The sequence below is a fragment of the Erpetoichthys calabaricus genome, chromosome 1 (genome assembly GCF_900747795.2).
Source record: "Erpetoichthys calabaricus chromosome 1, fErpCal1.3, whole genome shotgun sequence".
NCBI classification, from domain to species: Eukaryota; Metazoa; Chordata; class Cladistia; order Polypteriformes; family Polypteridae; genus Erpetoichthys; species Erpetoichthys calabaricus.
This window is the reverse complement of record NC_041394.2, coordinates 256712360-256735646: the sequence shown is the minus strand read 5'-3', so window position 1 is coordinate 256735646 and position 23287 is coordinate 256712360. Positions and strand designations below refer to the sequence as shown.

The 23287-nt window shown below is 37.3% G+C and overlaps 1 protein-coding gene across 1 annotated transcript in view; it reads left to right on the top strand.

Moving 5' to 3' along the window:
- plxna4 (plexin A4) overlaps positions 1–23287 on the top strand; it is a 1034568-nt gene that overhangs the window by 852576 nt on the left and 158705 nt on the right. The gene's annotated exons all lie outside the window — the stretch shown is intronic.

Here is a 23287-nt window from a genome sequence, read left to right as displayed (position 1 = left end):
AAATGAAATTCTTAGCAAAACTCACTGTTTTGTTTTTTTTCTTTTTGTTTTAAAAAAATTGCAAAATAAATTGCACTTCAATTCCAGTGAAATTCGTGCCATTCACATAAGAAGAAAGGCGTTCAATTAATGTCTGGAAGAAGTTGATTCTGGATGCACCTGCTTGTCAATTAGCATTTAAATAAACATATCTAGTGAAAAAAAAACAAAAAACAACGGAAATGGGCATATCATTAACTAGGAAAAAATGGTTGCTAAGTAACGGTGGGAGGTGGAGCCTGTCATTTTATCAGACTTCATGTGTACTGAGAAGAAAAAAAAAATACCACAGTCCTCTGGGCTGTTGTGTGCAACAAACTATATACTTCATGCAGCTGCAGAAAAGACTATAATACTACTAAAAACTCAAAAAAAATATGTACAGAGCCTCAGAAGAGCAGTTGCTTTCAGGGCAAACTCATGCATGCGCGCTCAAACATGTACCACAGTAAAGCTAATGTCAACAATTTATCTGATATTCATGTCATTGGGATGTGAAACAAAGCAAAAGTTATAACTGATAAATGTGTACAACCACAAACCAGGCTGCACAACCTAACAGCAGATGTGTAAATTTCACACATTGACTGAATAGAGTTTTCTAACAGCCTATTCTTTGGCAGTGTAATATGAATTCAGTCTGTTCATGCAAAGAGACAGCAGTGGTAACCACATCCAGTAAATTTAGCTGAAAATTTTCAAGTCTACATCTCTAAAAGTATACATATAATGTTTCAGGTGTGCAGAAGCAAAAAAAAGTAAACAGAAACAATAGTGTTCCAGATAGTATGTAGATGCTTCTCAATAAATTAAAAAAATTCACACACACAAATTATGCATTCATGGACTTTAAGAAGATATTAATTGATTTTAGTGATTTTTAGAAGAATGACATGATTATAACCTAGACATAAACTCCCTTTCATGAATGACCTAGGTCATTCTAAATAGTAATCTGAAAAAATCTAACAGGCTGAAAAATTGGAATAAGTGGGTTCAGTAATTAGAGAAATAGATTAGAATTCATATATATTACATGAACAAACTAAATATTCTATGTTTAATAATAATAAACAGCATTGTTTCTACTGTACTGATCACATTATGTTACATATTGATGTGATGTCCCCACTGAATACAGTGAGATCTGTCAATACATCTGGACATGCATGTCATTTGGGGTGTTGCTGATATTCAATATATGAATAAAAATTTGATTAAACAAAAACAAAAAAAAATGTTTATGCAGTGGCTTCTTTTAAATAAATTATGATTCATAACTTTGTGTTCATTGGTTTTACCTCTATTTTAAAGATACCTTTTAAAATGGTAGAAAATTAAAAGTAAACATTGAATTTAGTAGTAAAAGGAGCATCGTCATTTATTATGCTATGAAACTGATGTTTAGCACTTTAGAAGGTAATTTGTAACAATTAATTTTCTGTAATAACATACAATTTTTGAGGGTTGCCGGAAGCCCTATTCCATTTTGATAGCACTGGATAAAAAGCATAAGTCTATCACACTGGCCGCTACTATTTATTTTATTACACTTATAAATCGAGTGTGGAAAGATATGTGTTGTGTGATTCACTTTTCAAAGAAAACATTAATTACACTCGGTTACTAAAAGACAGCCAGTCATTCTAGAAGCAGTCCAAGTGTACATCTTGATTATGTTAATGAATATGAGCATTTTTATGACTTTCTAAATTGCTAATAAACCTTCTAAACAACCCATAAAGTTAAATAAGAGCATACTGGCCAATAATGTGAAACTGAAATATGATGGCAACACACCTCTGATTCCAGATTGGGTGTTAATTTTAAATGAGGGAATTAAAAACTCATCTTATCAAAACTTGACAATGTAGGAATTCACATATAATATCACAAATTGAAATGATGAACAATGGAAAGGGTGTTATTTCATTCTGTATCCAAAATAAATAATCTTCCTCTTTTGTATCATCTTTTTCCATATCTTGCTGTCCTCTGCATCTAAAAATGTTCAAAACAAAACTTCTGTTCAGCCACTTACTTTCATTGCAAAGTTTTGGTGTATTTAATGACTGGATACTGTCAGGTTAACCAGCAAGCACGGATTAAGGAATTAAGGATGGCAAATTAATATCATTAGGCAAATTACTAGATTCCTTTATTTGTTTGGAGGGGTGGGAGATCTGTATATATGTTTATATAGATTGTTCCCAGCTAGCCACTGTGTGCAACAAGTTCGAAACTACAAATGACTTTGAAAATGACTTGCACAAATCATAGCAAAGTATATAAACTGTTAATCAAAAGAATAAAAAAACAGTAATGTGCATACACATGTATGTGTGTGTATTTACATTGTTGATACCTCAGCTCTGGTAAAATCTGGCAATCTTGCCTACTAATTTTTGTAGGAGTTAAGCACTTTAATTGTTACCTTTAAAAGAATTATATGCAAAAGTAACATAGCTGTTAATAATCAGTCAATCTTATATTCAAACCAGCCCAGCTATTTTTAAATCTATTGCAGCTACCTTGTTATATAATACAAAAAAGGAGATAAATATCTCTAAAATATTTACTCTCATATTAAACACTAAAATTTTACTCTGGTACTATAGAATGTATAACTCACCTATGAAGAAAGAGATCACCTAACATAAAGAAATAAATCATATGACACACAGATCTTCATGTATAGAAGAGGGGGAGAGACTGATTCTTTATTTGCCTTTTGTACAGACGTACATGGGAAATCTTACCCAATCAGTACAGGTCACACATATAAAATATGACAAAACAAGTGCAAGACAGACAGTACAACTACAGAATAGAAGTATTTACATTAAACATCCAACAACATGATATCTAGTAGTATATGTTAATGTAACTTATTTCGTCTGACTATGATGCACATTATTGAGAAGTTGGACTGCAGTGTGTCTGTTAGCTTTGAGTTTGAGTAGGTTTGTGCAGAATTGTATTAGTCCTTTTTCTACAGCGTTTGGTATATATGGACTCTATTGTTGGACAAACAGAACAAGTGCTTCACCACCCTTTGCAATGGTCTCTTTTCATGGGCTGTGTGATTCCTTCTCTCAGGGCACTCTCAGTCCTGAGCAGAGTATAGTCTTCCTTGGAGATTCAAGACAACAGTCACTCATACAGTAGATCGAGGGGTGGTGATATATTTTTATGAGTAACCATGTACAGTATGCATGTTGCATGAAAGAGCATGAGGTACAGTTGAGACAGAAAAATGCCAGTAATATATTTCTTTTCACATACACGAAACAAATGAACCCATGTCACTTGGATAGTAGATCCACCCTCTGGATTTAGAGAGAGCCAACTAAGTTTCAGATATGATTCTATTAACGTTTATCTTTCATTATCATTACTTTCCATATAGGAATTGATTTCACAGCCTTTTCACACAGTTGTAGCAAATGACATTTACAATTTCGACACCAACACTAATTTTGATCTAATGTAGCTTAATGATTAAAATTATTTTTTAATATGTTTACATAAAGTACATATTTTTTCACTGTAGTCTGTCCCTTTAAATGTAGAGGAAGGTGTAGCAATGCATCACCGATTGAGAGAGGATGCAGAAGGAATACTATTAGAATTGAAGGTCTCCCTGAGAATCGTGAAAGTCCAAACCCAGTGAAATTCGTAGTTGAACTATTCTCTAAAATAATTGGAGAAGATTTCAAATCTGGCACCAAGATAGCAACAGCTTAACACATACGGGGATCAAATACCTCTAAACCTAGTACTCTCATTGTACATTTAGAAAAATTACAACTTAAATTACATATAATGTTACTTCTCAGACAGAAAGAAGAGATTATATTTGAAAATAACCACTTTTGTATTTTCCCTGATTTCTCACCCTCAATAGCTACTAAACGTGCTTCATTTTACAACATTAAGCAGTGCTTACGGAAAGTAGATATCAGATCAGCCTCTTGTATCCTGCCAAACTGAAAGTGGACATTCAAGGCAATCTCTATATTTTTACTTCTACAGAGGAAGCAGAAAAAGAGCTAAAAAAAACTGATCCCAACACTTTTTTAAAATACAATTGTGGGTCACATTCTGTACTGGCATGGCAAAGAAGATCTTACCGGCTGTTTGGTCCACTTGCAATGATACTGGTACCATAATTATATATCCTATTTATTTCTCTGCCACTTTTTGTTTATGTTTTAATTACAATTATATGCATATATGTATGCATGTAGTTTCATTCCATTTCTATGCCGATGATATGCAGCTCTATGTGAGGCTGGATTCGACTTCTCTTACACCTCCATCAACCCTTTCCTCCTGCTTGGATGAGATTGAGGCCTGGATGTCCAAGAACTTCCTTAAGCTGAACAGTACCAAAACTGAAGCTCTTTTAATTGGTACTCCCCGTCAACTTCGTTCGTCTGTAGATTGTATTTCCTTTTCTGGTCATACCATTACCCTTTCCCAAATTAGATTCCCATCTCTCATTTGATTCACATGTCCATCACCTCTGTAAAATTGCACTCCTTCATCTCCGAAACATAGCCTTTGTGATGTTGAATGCTGGTTCATGCCTTTGTCTCCTCCAAGCTGGACTATTATAATGCACTCTTCATTGGAATACCCAATAAGAGCCTTCAAAAGCTCCAACAAATTCAAAATACTGCTGCAAGGATCCTGATGAGGGTGCAGAAATATGAACATATTTCACCAATTCTTCGGTCACTTCATTGGCTCCCTATTCACCTCCGTATTGAATACAAACTTTGTTTGCTCATTTACCTGTGTATCCACGGAAATGCTTCACAATACCTTAAGGAACTTCTTATATTACAATAGACAACAAGAAACCTCCGTTTTGCAAATACCTACCGCCTTCGCAACCCCCCATGACCAAACTTTGTACAATGGGTGACCGAGCCTTTGTAGTCGCTGCTCCACGGCTTTGGAATGCCCTACCAGAGAACCTGAGAACACAGCAGATTGTGGGCGGTTTTAAAAAAACAGCTAAAGACTTTTCTATTTAGAAAGGCATATTAACAAGAATGCCACTAACTTTTGTTGTTTTATCTCTGTTTTTATCTTGTTTTGTCTTTGTTAATTTTTTTTATGTAGCACTTTGAGATTTACTACAAATGTAAAGTGCCTTATAAATAAAATTAATTATAAAATTAATGTATGTATTTTTTTAAGGAGGCTGTTTAACATCATACCCTTGGTTTACTATATTAGGGCTTACTATTCTTATCCAGGGCTACTGTTTAACATCATTCCCTGGGTTTACTCTCTCAAGACGGTTCAAGATTATATTTTATGTTTGTAGTATCTGGACTGTATTGTCAATATACAGTATACTGTATCTCTATTTTAATCCTTATACACCGCTGCTAAGTGGCTTCTTTTTTTTCGGAGGTGCTCTGTCTCTAGGTATGTCAGAGGACTGGGACTTTGTGAAATGTGGTCTAGCCTCACATGTGGGGGCGAAGGGACTAAGGGGAGAGAGAAAGAGAGTAGGTTATTTCTAATCAATCCTTTTAATCCTTATAATTATAAGTGCCAACACAACATTAGGCTTCATGGCAATAACTCCTGGGAAAACTGGAAATTAAGGTCAAAGCTGTCTTATCTTATGTTAGGACTACAAACTGACAACAAAAGTTCAGAAGCAATATCTTCATGACTAAACAGTTAACTTTGTGAGCTGGAATGTTAAAGGGCTGAATCACGAATTAAAGAGAAAGAAAGTATTCTCTCACCTAACAGGTCTAAACTCTAAAATAGTATTTTTACAGGAGACCTACTTATTAAGCAAAGATCAGTTTCAGCTGCACAAAGACTGGACTGGCCATTCCAGCTTTACAAAGAAAACTAGAGGTGTGGAAATTCTTATACAATACTACAATATCATTTGTAGTAACAGATGTAGTATCTGATCCTGAAGGAAGATATGTGTTTGTCATGGGTAATTTATTTAACTGCTAAGTGATTTTAATAAATATCTACGCACCCAATGCGGATGATAAGGACTTCATCCAAAACGTGTTTGCATCCATTCCCATAAAATTATAACAGCTGGAGACTTTAATTGTGTTTTAAATGCAGACCTAGATAGGTCTCCTACCACATGGGTGATGATGTCTAATACTGCAAAAACAATTACACAGTTTGTAACTTATCAGACCCCTGGAGATTTCTAAACCCAAACTCAAGAGCATATTCCTTCTACCCACCACAGCATCTCTGCTACTCAAGAATTGATTATTTTTTTATAGATAATTTCTTGCCTACAATTAAATATTGTAAGGACAACGCTATTGTTATCTCTGGCCATGCTCCTTTGATCATGGAGCTAAAATCATTATACCCCACATATTCATCTCATAGCTGGCGTCTTAACCCACTTTTATTAGCAGACGAGAATGGTACAGAATTTATAGCCAAGCAAATCGATTTTTTTAGAGATTTAATACATCTTCTGAGGTTTCTGCAGGAATACTCTGGGAAACTCTGAAGGCTTTCTGGCAGGATGACGCCTGACCTGTTTCTGCATCCAAGCAGTGCCATCTTTTGCCTTTACGCCTGGTGCAGCTGCATTGTTCTTTTGTGTGAGTGGATATTTCTTGCAGGGAGGGCCCCTGTTCTCTTTCTCTGATGTAGAACTCTCATCATCATCTGAGTTCACCTGTGTTATAGCATATCTCTATGTGAAAACAGCAGTGTCAGATCAGGGGAAACATAAACATAACTGGGAGAGTAAAACTGAATTTAAAAAAAAACTGTAGCCATAAATTTATAACAGCTGTTACAGACTTAAATCAAATGTATGTTTTTATTGTATAATAGTTAGAATAACAGCAGCTCACTACTCAAAACAGGTGTGCTTGTAATCGAGCCAGTGAGATTTTGATTACCATTAACATTAATCTTACCGCTGCACTAACAAAGCTATTGTGTCAGCGTTCTACCCTAAAACGATTTATTTTTCTTCACTTATATTCTTGAATAAAAGTGCATTTGTTTTGTTATACATGTACCTTTTGTGTAAGTGTTCATTTGATATTTGGACTTCAGTCTTCACACATTATATACGTCATGTGTACATTTTGTCAATTAGTACTAAAATATGAAAAACGTTTCTTTTTTAGTTATGTGTTCAATGATTCTTGCCTTGCACATCATCCTACAATTTACACAGATCAGTTTATGGAACACACACATGAAATGTATGTATTCCAAATGTCATTATATTATTTACCCTGTACAACTCCAGGCACCACATATGCAGATAAGGAGTCTTGGGTTGAGTTGGAATAACTTTTTTTCCATGATGAGCCTCCAGAGGTGGGGGAATGGGACAGCAGGCTGCTTGCTGCTTGTGCTGATAGACATATTTACAAGACAAAAGACGCTAATGAAGAGGTGTGAACGGATTTAAAGTGGGCCGGGATTACAAGTTTTTTCGTAGGTTTCAGGAATTGTAGAATTAAGAGGAAAGATTATCTCATATCTTACCCACAAAATAAATTAGAAATCAAGAAGGTATCAGAGCTAATCAGTGAAATTACCAGAAAGATCAAGATCAAGAATAAGGTGTCCAAATGAAGCACTTCATAGGAAAAGACAGGCTTTGCATTCAGAACTCAACCTCTTGACAACTAAAAAAACAGATCAAATTATTTTTAAACTAGCAAAATACCCGCGATTCACAGCGGCGAAGTACTGCTTTAAAATTTTTATTAAGATGAAAAGTAAACCTTTTTAAACTGAGGGAAAATATACCAATAATTATTTGTTAAGGATCTCTTTGTATACCACATTGTCAGTTCGGCCCTCTGGTTGTAATATGACGAAGCTGTGCGCTGAGCTTACACTTGAGCATGCAACGTATAGTTGGCCATGTGAAAAGCAATCTTGCCTCAAATCAATGTCAACCTTTTGTAGGGTCTGTCCCTGAAACTTATTAATTGTCATTGCGAAGCAGAGCCTTACTGGAAATTGGAGGTGTTTGAATTGAAATGGGTTTTATCAATAACTTAGCATCCAGCTTTTGAGAGTTTAAACATTCAGAAACATCAAAGTGTCCACTACTCAAATCGTCACCTGTGAACCTAAGATGTTTAAGAGGCATTGGCAGTTGTCCAAAGGTGTAAAATATTTGGCCATTTCAGTACACTTGAAAGCGACAACCAAACAATTCAGTGGCAGCCATCAACTCACATGCAGAGCCATAGGTGAAGGGCTTAAGCATTTCACTCTTATAGTGCTCCTGTGTAGTTTATCTCCAGTACCGTCATCAGTCCACACCTTGAACCTGTCCCAGTCATTCAATGCATAAGACACAATGTTCCTCCGGATAACAAGAGTGAGCCTGATATGGCTGTGCAATATGTATCACAGAGAATGGAAAAGGCAGTCGCCATCTCCGGGCATGGAAACCACTCAGTAAGTGACAGTTTTTTGATCGATGGTGATCACCTCAATAAACATGTTAATGGGGGTACAGTTGGAACGATAAAGGAAATGGGTACCTGAACAATGTAAACTAAGTCTAAAATACCTACACAATAACTATAGTTGTAATAAACGAACAATAAAACAGCAGAGAAGCTGTGGATTTAATAAAAAGGTTGCAGTTATCAGCAGGGTGACGTGAGTACCGTGGCGAAGCAAAGAAGGGAATGAAGAGACCAGAGTGAAGGACGGCCTTATATAGGCAGGCAGCCAACTACGTGGGAGGCGTGGGGATGGGGGACCCAACGCCGCCTCACACGGCGACCGAGCTGCAGGTTATGGACGTATATATATACATAAGTAGGATTCAGTTAGCATTGGGAACCCGCATACCAAATATCTTGAAGATGGGCCCATAAGTAACAAAGACCGTTGGAAAGTTCAATATGGCGGCCGACAGTGGCATCATACCACCGAAATAAGTACGTACATCGGTTTCGGTTAGCGCAGGGAAGCCGCCTAACAAATTTAGTGAAGATGGGGCCATAAATAAGAAAGTTTAACATGGCGGACGTTGTCGACCATTATGACCGTTACGCGTAGAATTTCTAAATGAAACCTGCTTAACTTTTGTAAGTAAGCTGTAAGGAATGAGCCTGCCAAATTTCAGCCTTCTACCTACACGGGAAGTTGGAGAATTAGTGATGAGTGAGTGAGTCAGTGAGTGAGGGCTTTGCCTTTTGTTAGTATAGATAAAGACATCATTACTACACAGAGAGAAAGCTAATAAGATTTTAGCTCAACAAATCCACAAGCAGGAAGTTCGCAATGCAATCTCAGCAATTACCAACACAGATGAAGACAAAATCATTAACCATAAAAATATAATGCACATACTTGGAAACTATTGTAAGTCCTTATATTCTACTGAGTTTAAAGAAGACAAGACACAAACTAATGTATTTCTGGCTGCATTACAGATACCACAACTAGATACTCTCAGTGCAGAGGAATTGGGTAAACCTCTGGCACTATCAGAATTACTAGATGTTATAAACTCACTTCAGAGTGAGAAAGCAGCAGGCCCTGATGGCTACCTTGCCGAATTTTATAAACAGTTATCAATTAAGTTAGCTCCCCTTTTATTAGCAACATTTACAGAAACTAGAGACAATAAAATTCTACCTCAAACTTTTCGTCAAGCTTTAATTACCGTCTTTCCTAAGCAAAATAAGAACTTAATACAATGTGCATCATACAGACCAATCTCACTTTTGAATAATGATGTTAAGATATCTCCAAAGTCCTAGCTAGAAGGATTGAGAAAATGCTTCCTTCAGTAATGTCACAAGACCTAACTGGATTTATTAAAAACAGACACTTAGCTTCCAGTATTCAACACATGTTTAATGTAATATTTTCATCCACAAAGTCTAAAACCCAGGAGATATTTTTTATCACTGGATGCAGAAAACGCATTTGATATGGAACTATTTTTTCACCATATTTGAGAAATTTGGGTCTGGCCCAAACATTTGTGCATGGATCAAACAACTGTATACCAGACCAGACCAGAATCTTCAGTTTGTATTAACAACATTAATTCAGACTACTTTAAACTAGAATTTGTACTGGACAAGGATGTCCCTTGTCACCACTGCTTTTTGTAATTGCCATTGAGCTACTGGCAGCTCACTGTCAAAATGCTTATCAGATAAAGGGGATTATCACAGAAGGACTTGAACAGAAAATTTCTCTACATGCACATGATATGGTACTGTAGATATCCGATCTACAAAATACTGTGCCTGCAGTCCTAACAGCACTAACAGAATTTCAAAAGATTTCTGGTCTCAGAATTAATTTCAACAAAAGTGTGCTCTTTCCAGTGAATTCTCAAGCACACAATATTAGATTGGAAACCTTCCCTTTTATCATCGCAGATCAGTTTAAATACTTAGGGATAAACATCACAAATAAACATCAAGCTCTTTATCAACAAAATTTTCCTGTCTTCATGGAAAAAAATAAGCAGGACTTGCATAGATGATCTACCCTTCTTCTCACTTTAGCTGGAAGAATTAACATTGTCAAGATGAATATCCGTCCTAAGCTTCTTTTTCTATTTCAAACCAATCCAATATATATCAATAAATCATTTTTTAAGAAATTAGATTCAACCGTAATCTCATTTATTTGGAATTTAAAACATCCACATATCCAAAGGGCAACCCTACAAAGACCTAAGGCAAAAGGTGGCATGGCTCTACCTAACTTTGAAACAAAATAGAAGAACAGACACAGGCTTGGTCCGTAATAGAAATTAAATCCTGCAGTACTTCTTTATATTCCTTGCTTTGTACCCCAATAAGTACAAATCATTGCCAATATACTAACAACCCAATTGTGTTTCACTCGCTCAGAATATGGAACCAATGTAGGAAGTATTTTAAGATACAGGAGCTTGTATCTGTGGCACATCTGCACAAGAACCACCTTTTTCCACCCTCTCAAATGTATGCAGTTTTTAATGTCTGGAAAACATTTGGGATTAATAATAATAATAATAATACATTTTATTTATATAGTGCCTTTCCCATGCTCAAGGCACTTACAGAATATAATAAAGAATGGCAGAATATACAGTATATAGCATTGTACAAACCAGATAAATAAATAAAGAAGGTTAAGACAGTAAATTCTGAAAAAAAAAAACAGACACCATAATTGATGGTCTAGCACACACACATACAGGTTACATTGGCATCTTGACAGAGAAGTAAACTGAGAGAAAGGTAATAAAGTCAAGTAGAGCTAAAAGCCTTCCTGAACAGATGAGTTTTGAGTTGTTTTTTAAAAGAATTCATGGAGTCAGCTGACCTGATTAATTTTGGTAGGTCATTCCAGAGTCTGGGCGCTATACAGCTGAAGGCCCTGTCACCCATAGAGTGTAGATTAGTGAGGGGCACAACAAGATTACCAGAATCAGATGACCTTAGTGGGCGGGCAGGCACATAGTGATGGAGGAGGTCACTGATGTAGTTTGGTGCGAGGTTATTTAAAGCTTTGTAGGTTATTAGTAGGATTTTATATTCGATTCTGTAGGACACAGGGAGCCAGTGAAGACGGAGCAGGATGGGTGTGATGTGCTCGCTGCTGCTGGTTCAAGTAAGGACTCTTGCAGCTGAGTTTTGAATAAGCTGGAGCTGTGATATAAGATTAGAAGGGGCACCTGCCAGTAGGGAATTACAATAATCGATGCGGGATGTGATAAAAGCATGGACAAGTTTCTCAGCATTAGAGAAGGAGAGGAAGGAGCGAACACGGGATATGTTACGGAGGTGAAAGTAAGAAAGTTTCTTAATGTGATTTATGTGGGCGGAATAAGTGAGGGAGGAATCAAAAATGACACCAAGATTTTTTACAGTAGAGGCAGGTCTGATGAGATCACTGCCAAGATGGACTGGGAAGGAGCTCATTTTATTAAGTTGCATTTTAGTCCCAATTTGCAGGAGTTCAGTTTTATTGCAATTTAATTTTAAAGAGTTCTGCTCCATCCAGGTTTTAATTTCACTAAGGCAGGTTGTGAGCTGAGAAAGATCTGATGAAGTTCCACTTTTAACATTGAAGTAGAGCTGGGTATCATCTGCATAAAAATGATAACCCAATCCATAACTACGGATAATATGGCAAAGGGGAAGCATATAAATACAGAAAAGCAGAGGACCAAGGACAGAGCCCTGAGGGACTCCTTGTGTGACTGGCACGGAGTTGGATCTGCTGTTGCCAAGACTAACAAACTCTTGCCTATCAGTCAGATAGGACTTGAACCACTGGAGGGCAGTGCCAGAGATACCCAGCATGTTCTCCATTCTGGACAGTAGAATGTCATGTCTGACAGTGTCAAATGCTGCACTGAGGTCTAACAGAATTAATATGCTAGTTTGTCCAGAGTCTGCTGCCATAAGCAAATCATTGGTTACCCGTAGCAGAGCAGTTTCACAGCTGTGCCGCGCCCTGAAACCAGACTGAAAGGGTTCCATCAAATTATTAGAGGTTAGGTAATTGGTGAGTTGGGAAGCTACAACACGCTCAAGAACTTTTGACAGGAAAGGTAAGTGGGAAATAGGCCGGAAATTGTTAAGATTGTCAGCATCAAGGCCAGACTTTTTTAACATTGGGGTTACAGAAGCAATTTTAAAAGTGAGCGGCACGGAGCCAGTGTCAAGGGATGAGTTTATTATTGTTGTAACAGTCGGGATTATGGCATGAAGGCAGAATTTAAGTAGTGTGGTGGGGATGGGGTCCAGTACACAAGTAGTCGGCCTCATCTTACAAAGCAGGTTATTAACAAACGCAGAAGTGACTGGTGAGAACTTAGAGAAGGAGCTGGATGGAGTGGGAAAACAGCGAGAGATATAAACAGATGATATATTTATGTTAGTTGAATTATTTAGATCTTTAATTTTGTTACGGAAAAAGTGGAGGAATTCCTCACAGACTTCAGTAGAAGAGGTAGTTGGACCAGATGAGGGTTCGAGTAGTTTATTAACTACAGAGAACAAAACCCTTAGGTTATCATGGCCACTTTCTATTATTCTGCCATAATGGGTGTTCTTGGCAGAAGTTAGTGCTTCTCTGTAAGCTCTTTGGTGGTCAGAGAAAGCCTGGATGTGCACGGTGAGGCCAGTCTTACGTGACATTCTCTCAAGGCGTCGGCCAGCTGCTTTCATAGATCGCAATTCTGAGTTATACCAAGGACCTGAGCGTTTAAAGGAAACCTCCTTATGTTTTAAAGGAGCTGTTTTATCTAATGCTGAATGAAGGGCTGTGTTATAGTGGTCAACAAGACTATCTAGTGTTGGTGGAATAGGTGCAGACAGTAAAAGATCAGAAATGGATCCAGAAAGGATAGAGGGACAGATATTTTTAAGGTTTCTGTAAGAAATTTGTCGTTTACAGGTAAGAGGTGGGATAGGTAATGAGACAGTGAATCTGTGCATAGACATCTTTGCATCCTATTAACAATTATACTTCAAATTTAACTCTCCAACAACACATTTTCTTCACTACCTTCAAATTAGAAACATTATTAAACAAAACCTGCCAAATTTCCCTCACTTCCCACCTACCTCTATTCCGGAAAAAATATTGATTAGTCCTGAGGACTCAGACAGCATTTCCGTAATATATAAAAACATTTTAAAGTCCATTTTTTCAAAGATTCCAGAGTACAGTAGGAAAAGGATCTCAACATCTCAGAAAAGGATTGGAAGGCAGCAATGCACAGAATTCACTTGAGCTCCATATGCGCAAAGCATACAATTATTCAACTTGAAATGATATGTTAGGCGCGTCTTGTCTAGTTTAAAATTGTCCAAAATGTTTCCAGAGGCAAGAGCCAACCTATGAACGTTGCAATCAAGTTCCAGTCTCATTGGGCCATATATTTTGGGCATGTACCAAATTAACTTCATTTTGGACAAAAATCTTTAAATGCCTTTCAGACAGCCATGTTGTCTCAATCCCTCCTAACTCACTAACAGCTGTGTTTGGTGTACTTTCAGATGGGCTTAAAGTGGAGAAGGACAAACAAACTGTAATTGCTTTTACTACACTATTGACTTATCTTGCTCAACTGGAAGAATGCTAACTCACCTCTTTTAAGTTGGTGGGTAACTGATGTTATATATTATCTAAAATTGGAAAAAGTCAAATTCTCACTTAAAATGATTTGTACAAAACTTTTTCAAGACTTGGCAGGATCTAATCAATAACTTTTAAGAATAACCATTTAAATTGAGGAAGTGGATTCTCTCCCCTCTTTTTTATTCTTTTTCAATTTATTTACATATTTATACTATTATTAAAGTTTTACTCTGTTGGCCTAGCTCTCTTTCTCCTGGGTGGGGGTTGATTTGTTTAGAACCTAGTTTTGATAAAATTGACTTGCTTGTATGGAATGTTATTTGATTTTAATAAAATTAATAAAATGTTAAATTTTGAAAAAAAAAGAGAGAGAGGATGAGACATTAATTGCCAGCATCCTGATGTCAATGGGCAAAAAGATGGCCTGGTGTGCAAACAGAGGAGAAGCACGAAACAAAAACATTGATCCTCTGTTCAATGCAGCATCACTAAGACGTGAGAATTGTCTCCTCTCAGTACCATATTATGCAGCCTGGTCTTGATCCAAAGCTAGTAAGGTACTATCTCAGTACAAACTTCAATTGACCCATGAGTTTGTTAGTATGAGGTCTATAAATAAATACGAAGCTGTAACTTTGGTCTGTAGTACTTTCTGATCTAAGTAGCTTTAGGACAGTTATGGGAAAAACTCTAAAAGCAGGTTGCTATTTACTGATTTTGAAACTGTCTTTTTTATTGATTTTATACAAAGCAAGTAATATTCCATGCAATAAAATCGAACTTAGCAAAACTAAGTTAAATTCAACCCCTACCCAAGAGAAAGAGAGGAAGGCCAACAGCCAGAGTAAAACTATGTCTGTATGCTAATAGTGAAGTAATGGCAATCACATTTTGTTTTTTCTTCTCCTCTTTAAGTCCATTTGAGAGTACACCAAACACAGTTGTTAATGGATTAGGAGTAATTGTGACACCAAGGCTGTCTGATAGGCATTCACAGATTTTGGCCCAGAATGATGTTAATTTGGTACACACCCAAAACATTTGGCCCAATGAGGCTGGAGCTCAATTGCAACGTTCAAAGGTTGGAACCTACCCTACAAACATTTTGGATAATTTTAAACAAGATAGATGTGCTCAATGTAAAACTTTAAGTTGAATAATTGTATGCTTTGCGCATATGGAGCTAGAGTGATTTCTGTGCATGGCAACCTTAAACTCCTTCTATGAAATGTTGAGTACGAGTCTTCAGGACTGATTTGTAACAGGTGTTTGGTCACACTTACAGGTAATCTACCTTTGTCACCATTAAAATATCCGACTACGCCACCCAGTTTTATTAAGAGACTGGGAACTCTTGAAATTTACTGAAAATAGCACACAGGTTTCTTTAAATTGGGCGGTGAGTAAACACACAATGAAAGACACAACAGTAATTTAAAAAAAAGCCACAGTAAGTTCTATTACACAAGACAATATAAAGTACATTAAAAAGATAAATGAACATAACAAAATCTAAACATATCAGGAATGAATTTCCTTTTTTTAAAAGGAAAACACACAGTCCACACTCTAAAAGTCCTTAAAAACAAGAATTGGAAGATACAACCTTTAGTGGTGCAGAGTCCAGTTTGCGCACTGTGCTAACCCAACACTTGATTGTTCAACTGTCTACGGATGCACTCTGTTCACCGGACACTTGTTTCCCAACAGAAGTTGTGTCAAAACATTGAATCCCTGTCAGCGTCTCTTCATCGTTCTTTTTTTTTCCCACTCTGGGCTCCTTGTGTTGCTTTGACCTAGGCACCCCTCATTTCTTGTCTGTCAGCTTTGCTTGGTCCTTTCATGCGGCTTACCTCTTGCGCTGGACCCACAACCGGCGTCTCCTTGTGGAGCTGTCTCTTCCTCCCTGAAAGTGTTGCCGTCCTTGTGCCTCACGTCGTGCCAACCACGTACCCTTGTCTGCCTGCGAGCCCCTGTGCTCTGTCTGAGTGTCTTGGCAGCATTCTCTGTGGACTGTCCTTGCTCCTCCCCTTGCCTTCTCCTGCCCAGAAGTTTAAATCTCCTTCAGTCCCTGCCATTATCAGTTCTGGACAATCAGATTAAACAATGGCACATCTAAATTTCCTGGGTTTAACAATTAATGAAAACACAAATTAACAAAATGTATTGTTATCAACCATGAATAAGTACAGATATGCTGATTAGAAACCAATAGCGTCAGATATGTAATCTCCAAGTCAGGTAAATACACACCTCCTCCAAGGAAGGAGCAGGGGGGTATTTTTCGTACGTGGATTAGTCATTTAGCCGGATGTAATTGTTGACGATTTGGCCTGATCCTGGATCTGTCGGTTTTTCGAAACTCTTGCTGGAAGTGTTGTCATAGCAACACATCCTAATGGTTTGTTCTACGTAAACAAGGATTAGTTTACACACGTAATCGGTGACGGTGCGTGGAAGTCATCCAGTCATGGCTTCGCCGTTCATGAATGAGCGACCAATTGATATTGGTGCGCAAATTATAGGAAGAGAATTTCATATAGAGGGTTTTGCGCGATCGGCAAGATCCTTTATTGCTCCTGGAGGAAATTCTTTTTGAAAGATACCGCTTTAGCCGAGGGGGAATATTGTACCTCAAAGATTTATTAGCACCTTATATTCGAAGTCAAACTAGGCGAAGTCGGGCTTTCACAACCACACAGACAGTATGCATTGCTTTAAGGTTTTTTACAAGCGGCACTTTTTTATATACTGTAGACGATGCAGAAAATCTAACTAAAAGTGCAGTTTGCCAGGCAATTCGTAAAGTTTGTTTGGCTCTGAAATATTTCCTTCGGGTTTTCATAGTGTTTCCTGGACACCTGCGTGTGCAGACAATAAAAGAGGCGTTTCATGTCATTGCAGGTAGGTAATACACAGGCTAAAACACCCACCGTTCCATGAAGAATCTCAATCAGCCTAACATTCTCATTACCAGGATTTCCAAATGTGATTGGGGCACATGGGACTGATCAGAGTGGAGTTTGATCAAACATTATTTGGAAAATGTACCTCTCCTCCTGATGAATAATCAGACACAGTGTCTTCATCAAATATTTGACCTTCGTCAATATCTCGTTGGTCAGACACAGGTTCAAGGGATATGATATTCCCTGCAACTGACCCAACAAAAAAGAGGGCTATATGGAACATACCTATGGCACACATGGAGGACAAATATATGCAATGACCATCCTTTACCTGAAATGAAGTGACCACTGCATCCTGCCACTGGTTCTGAGGAGGAACTTCCCCCTGGAATGCCCTCAGAAACAGGGCGATGGGCATTTTGCTGGAGAGCCAACTCTTCTGCAGGGCTTAGGTCTGGACCGCGTGGACCTCCACCTGTTTTTTGCTTGTCTGCCTTCTTATTAGCTTTAAAATTAATGTTTTTTATATTATATATGATTATTTATGTAAACAATTCTTTAAATAGTTATATACCAATATTTACCAGTTTGAAGTATATTCTTGTACTTCACGTTAATCTGTTCCCATGTTCTCCTTGTACTCACGTTTGATCTGGAATTATGACATATTAAATAATAATTAATCTGACACATAGAAAATGAAACGCTGCTTTCAATAAGTACAATGCACACTACTTAGCGTTTAATTTGTCGGCCACTTTTTGCCAGCCGTCTTTTCTGGTTTGGGCTGCTTTTGCAGTGTTACCCCTTGGGCATATTAAATCTTGAAATTCTTCATGTCCTTCGAATAAAAGGTCTTGCGGCGCGTGTGTGAAAAAAAATGCGCCCATTCTTTCGTCATTTTGTTCCAGCCTATCAAAGACTTGCTGATCATGTTTTCTAGAATCAATATATGGGCTTTTCACTCAGCGCGGGTGCGCGCATTCATCTCGTATGATTAGATCCAGCTCGACTAATCTAATACACGGCTGTGTTTGAAAAACCGACCTATCCCGGATGAGTGTCACTGGCATTAACTTATCCAAGATGAGGCACCTGATCTCGGATGATTTAAGCGCCGTACGAAAAATACGGGATAGGTCGGTTTTTCAAACGCAGCCGTGTATTAGATTAGTCGAGCTGGATCTAATCATACGAGATGAATGCGCGCACCCGCGCTGAGTGAAAAGCCCATATATATTGAGTCTAGAAAACATGATCAGCAAGTCTTTGATAGGCTGTAACAAAATGACGAAAGAATGGGCGTATTTTTTTTTCACTCACGCAGCGCAAGGCCTTTTATTTGAAGGACATGAAGAATTTCAAGATTTAACATGCACAAGGGGTAACACTGCAAAAGCAGCCCAGACCAGAAAAGACGGCTGGTAAAAAAGTGTCCGACAAATTAAATGCTAAGTAGTGTGCATTGTACTTACTGAATGCAGCGTTTCATTTTCTATGTGTCAGAATAATTATTATTTAATATGTCATAATTCCAGATCAAACGTGAGCGCAAGGAGAACATGGGAAGAGGTTAAAGTGAAGTACAAGAATGTACTTCAAACTGGTAAATATTGGTATATAATTATTTAAAGAATTGTTGACATAAATAATCATATATAATATTAAAACATTAATTTTAAAGCTAATAAGAAGGCAGACAAGCAAAAAACAGGTGGAGGTCCATGCGGTCCAGACCTAACCCCTGCAGAAGAGTTGGCTCTCCAGCAAAATGCCCATCGCCTTGTTTCTGAGGACATTCCAGGGGGAAGCTCCTCCTCAGAGCCAGTGGCAGGATGCAGTGGTCACTTCATTTCAGGTAAAGGATGGTCATTGCATATATTTGTCCTCCATGTGTGCCATAGGTATGTTCCATATAGCCCTCTTTTTTGTTGAGTCAGTTTCAGGGAATGTCATATCCCTTGAACCTGTGTCTGACCAACGAGATATTGACGAAGGTCAAATATTTGATGAAGACACTGTGTCTGATTATTCATCAGGAGGAGAGGTACATTTTCCAAATAATGTTTGATCAAACTTCACTCTGATCAGTCCCATGTGCCCCAATCACATTTGGAAATCCTGGTAATGAGAATGTTAGGCTGATTGAGATTCTTCATGGAACTGTGGGTGTTTTTGCCTGTGTATTACCTACCTGCAATGGCATGAAACTCCTCTTTTATTGTCTGCACATGCAGGTGTCCAGGAAACACTATGAAAACCCAAAGGAAATATTTCAGAGCCAAACAGACTTTACGATTTTCCTCATCGCCTACAGTATATAAAAAAGTGCCGCTTGTAAAAAACCTCAAAGCAATGCATACTGTCTGTGTGGTTGTGAGAGCCCGACTTCGCCTAGTTTGACTTCGAATATAAGGTGCTAATAAATTTTTGAGGTGCAATATTCCCCCTCGACTAAAGCGGTATCTTTCGAAAAGAATTTCCTCCGGGAGCAATAAAGGATCTTGTCGATCGCGCAAAACCCTCTCTATATGAAATTCTCTTTGTATAATAATTTGCGCATCAATATCAGTTGGTCGCTCATTCATGAACAGCGAAGCCATGACTGGATGACTTCCACACACCGTCACTGATTACGTGTGTAAACTAATCCTTGTTTACGTAGAACAAACCTGCTCCGAGCAGGTTTGAGGATTAGGATGTGTTGCTATGACAACACTTCCAGCAAGAGTTTCGAAAAACCGACAGATCCTGGATCAGGCCAAATCGTCAACAATTACATCCGGCTAAACGACTAATCCACGTACGAAAAATACCCCCAGGTCTGTTATCACAACTTGGTATTGTTTGTATACTCAACCAGCCAGACTTCAAAGCGGTGACTCCTTTGCAAGACAGCAAATACCTACACCCTGCAGACAACCCTGACACAATCAGTAACTGGATTATCCAGGAAATCGAAAAACAATATCCCCTTCTGACAGATTAATATTTCTTCTGGAACAGAAATAGGTGGGAAGTGAGGGAAATTGGGCAGATTTAATTTAGTAAAGTTTCTAATTTGGATATAGTGGAAAAATTTTGTTGATGGGAGTGTAATTGTTCACAGGATGCAAATACATTATCTATATACAAATCTGTAAATAATTTAATCCCATATGTTTTCCAAACATTAAAAACTGTAAAAGTTTGAGAAGATGGAAAAAGGTGGTTATTGTGTAAATGTGCCAAAGATAAAAGCTTCTGTTTTTTTAAGTGGTTCCTACATTGGTTCCATATTCTGAGTGAATGAAGGACAGTTGAGTTGTTAGTATATTGACGATAACTTGTATTTACAGGGGTACAAAGCTAGGCATATAAAGAAGTACTGCAGGATTTTAATTCTATTGAGGACCAAGCTTGTGTGTGTTCATCTCTTTGTGTTAATGTCCAGGTTTTTATAGTGTGTATATTTGCCACCCAGTAATAAAATTGAAACTTAAACAGAGCCATGCCACCTTTTGCTTTAGGTCACTGTAGTGTTGCTCTTTGGATGTATGCATGTTTTGAATCCCAAATAAATTAGGTTATGTTTGAATCTAATTTCTTAAAAAATGATTTATTAATGTATATGGGGTTGCTTTGAATTAGAAGAAGAAGCTTAGAAAGGATATTCATCTTGACAGTGTTAATTCTCCCTGCTAAAGTGAGATGGAGAGTAGACCATCTATACACATCTTGTTTATCCCTGTCTGTGTTGGTAATTACTGAAACTGCATTGCAATCTTCCTGCTTGTGGATTTGTTGAGCTAAGATCTTATTAGTCTTCTCTCCATGTTCATAGTAATGATGTAGCAATTTCAAAATGAGTTATTACCTTTCTTTTGTTGTCAAGGGGTTTAATTCTGATTGTAAAGCTTGTCATTTCCTATAAAGTGCCTCATTTGGAGACCTTGCATGTTCTTGATCTATTCTGGTAATTTCACTGATTAACACTGTGTCTTTCTTGGTTTCTGATTTATTTTTGTGTGAGAGATATGAAATAATCTGTCCTCTTAAAAATGACTTCAGAGTTTCTCAGAGTATTACTCCACAAACCTCTGAGGATGCACTTGTCTCTAAGAAATAATCAATTTGCTTTTATATAAATTCTGTACAGTTCTCGTCAGCTAATAACAGGGGGTTAAGACGCCAATTCAGAGAGTGGGGCGTAGAGATTTGAGCTCCATGATCAGCGGGGCATTGTCGAACATAACAATAGCATTGTACTTGCAAGATTTGATCTTGGGCAAAAAAATGTTATCTATAAAGAAATAATCAATTCTTCAGTAACAATGATGTACTGGTGAGAAGATGAAGGAATATGTTGTTACGTTTGGATTTAGAAATCTCCATGGGTTTGATATGCTATGATCAATTATAAACTGTGTAATTGTTTTTGCAGTGTTAGATGTTATTGCCCTATAGCTGAAGACCTATCCAGTTCTGGATTGAAAACACAATGTTTTCGGCCATTATAATTTTATGAGTGTTGACATTAGAAATGGGTACAAGCACATTTTGGATGAAGTCTCTATCATCCACATTGGATGCATACATATTTATCAAAACTTTACAATTAAATAAATTACCCAGCACAATCACGGGTCAGATACTACATATGATACTACAAAATAAATTGTTCTATGTATTAATATTCCCACACCTCTAGTTTTCTTTGTATAGATGGAGTGGAATATTATGCCAGTTCAATCTCTTTGGAACCGAAACTGATCCTTGCTTAATAAGTGACTCTCCTGTAAAAATACTATCTTGACGTTTCGACTTGTTAAGTGAGAGAATACTTTCATCTTCTTTCATTCATGATTAAGACCTTTGACATTCTAGCTCACAAAGTTCAATGTTTGGTCAGAGAGATGCTGCTTAAGAACTTTTGTTGACATTTATAGTCTTAAATTAAAATGCATTATTACATAAGATAGCTTTAACCTTAATTTCCAATTTTGCCAGGAGGTATGGCTATGAACCCTATTGTTGTGTTGGCCCTAACAATTGTGAAGATAAAAAGAATAGATTAGAAATAGCTTGCTATTCCTTTCCCCCACATCCCCTGGAACTCTATTTTGCCTCCCCAAGTGAGGCTAGACCACATTTCTTGAAGTCCCAGTCCTCTGACATGCCTAGAGACAGAGCATGTCCAAAGCAAAAAAGCCCCCCAGTAGCAGAGTAAAAAGATTAAATTTGAGATATCAATTAGCAATACAGTCCAAATACTATAAACCTAGAATATATTCTTAAACAGTTCCGAAAGAATAAGTCCAGGGAATGATGTTAAATAGCATACATGGAGAAGAAGATAACGAATGACAGTACAATCCTAATATAATAAAGCAAGAGTATGATGTTAAACAATCCCCTTTTGGGGGAAACAAAGTTATAATTGAAATTGTAATTAAAATGTAACAGTAGCCAAGAAGAGAATATAACTTATAATTAGTCTCATTGTGAATGAACCAAATTGAAGGTAAAATCTTCTTTGCCTTAACAGGACATGATGTGACCTCACAATCATATTCCAAAAAATGTCGGAAACAATTTTCTTAGCTCTTTTCCTGCTTCATCTGGAGAACTAAAAATGTAGGACTTGCCTTGAATATCTACTCTCAATTTAGCAGGATACAAGCAGCATAGGCTATATCTGATTTCGGCTTTGTGTAAGCGCTATTTAATGCTGTAAAATATGGCACGTTTTGCAGCTGTTGAAGGTGAGAAATCAGGGAAAATACAAAAACTGTTATTTTCAAACATAATCTCTTGTTTCAGACTGAGAAGCTATATCAAATTTACTTTAGATTGTAATTTGTCAAAACAAACAATAAGGCTTCTAGGTTTTGAGGCATTTGATCCACGTATGCAGTAAGCTGCTTATATCTCTGTGTCTGATTTAAAGTCCTCTCTGATTATTTTAGAGAATAGTTCAGCTATGAATTTCACTGGGTTTGGACTTTCGCAGTTTTCAGGGAGACCTTCAATTCTGATATTTTATCTGTATTCATCCTCTAGCTAAGTTAGTCTATCTCCAAGCACTTTGCATTTAGATTTTGTAGCTGTTGCTTTTTCCTCAGTGGTGGATGCCACTGTTTCAACTACTTCAATATGAGTCGTGAACATTTGCTTAACATCTTCAAGCTGAGCATCAAGTTCTCTGAATTTATATTCAGACTTACTTGCATTTTCCTGTA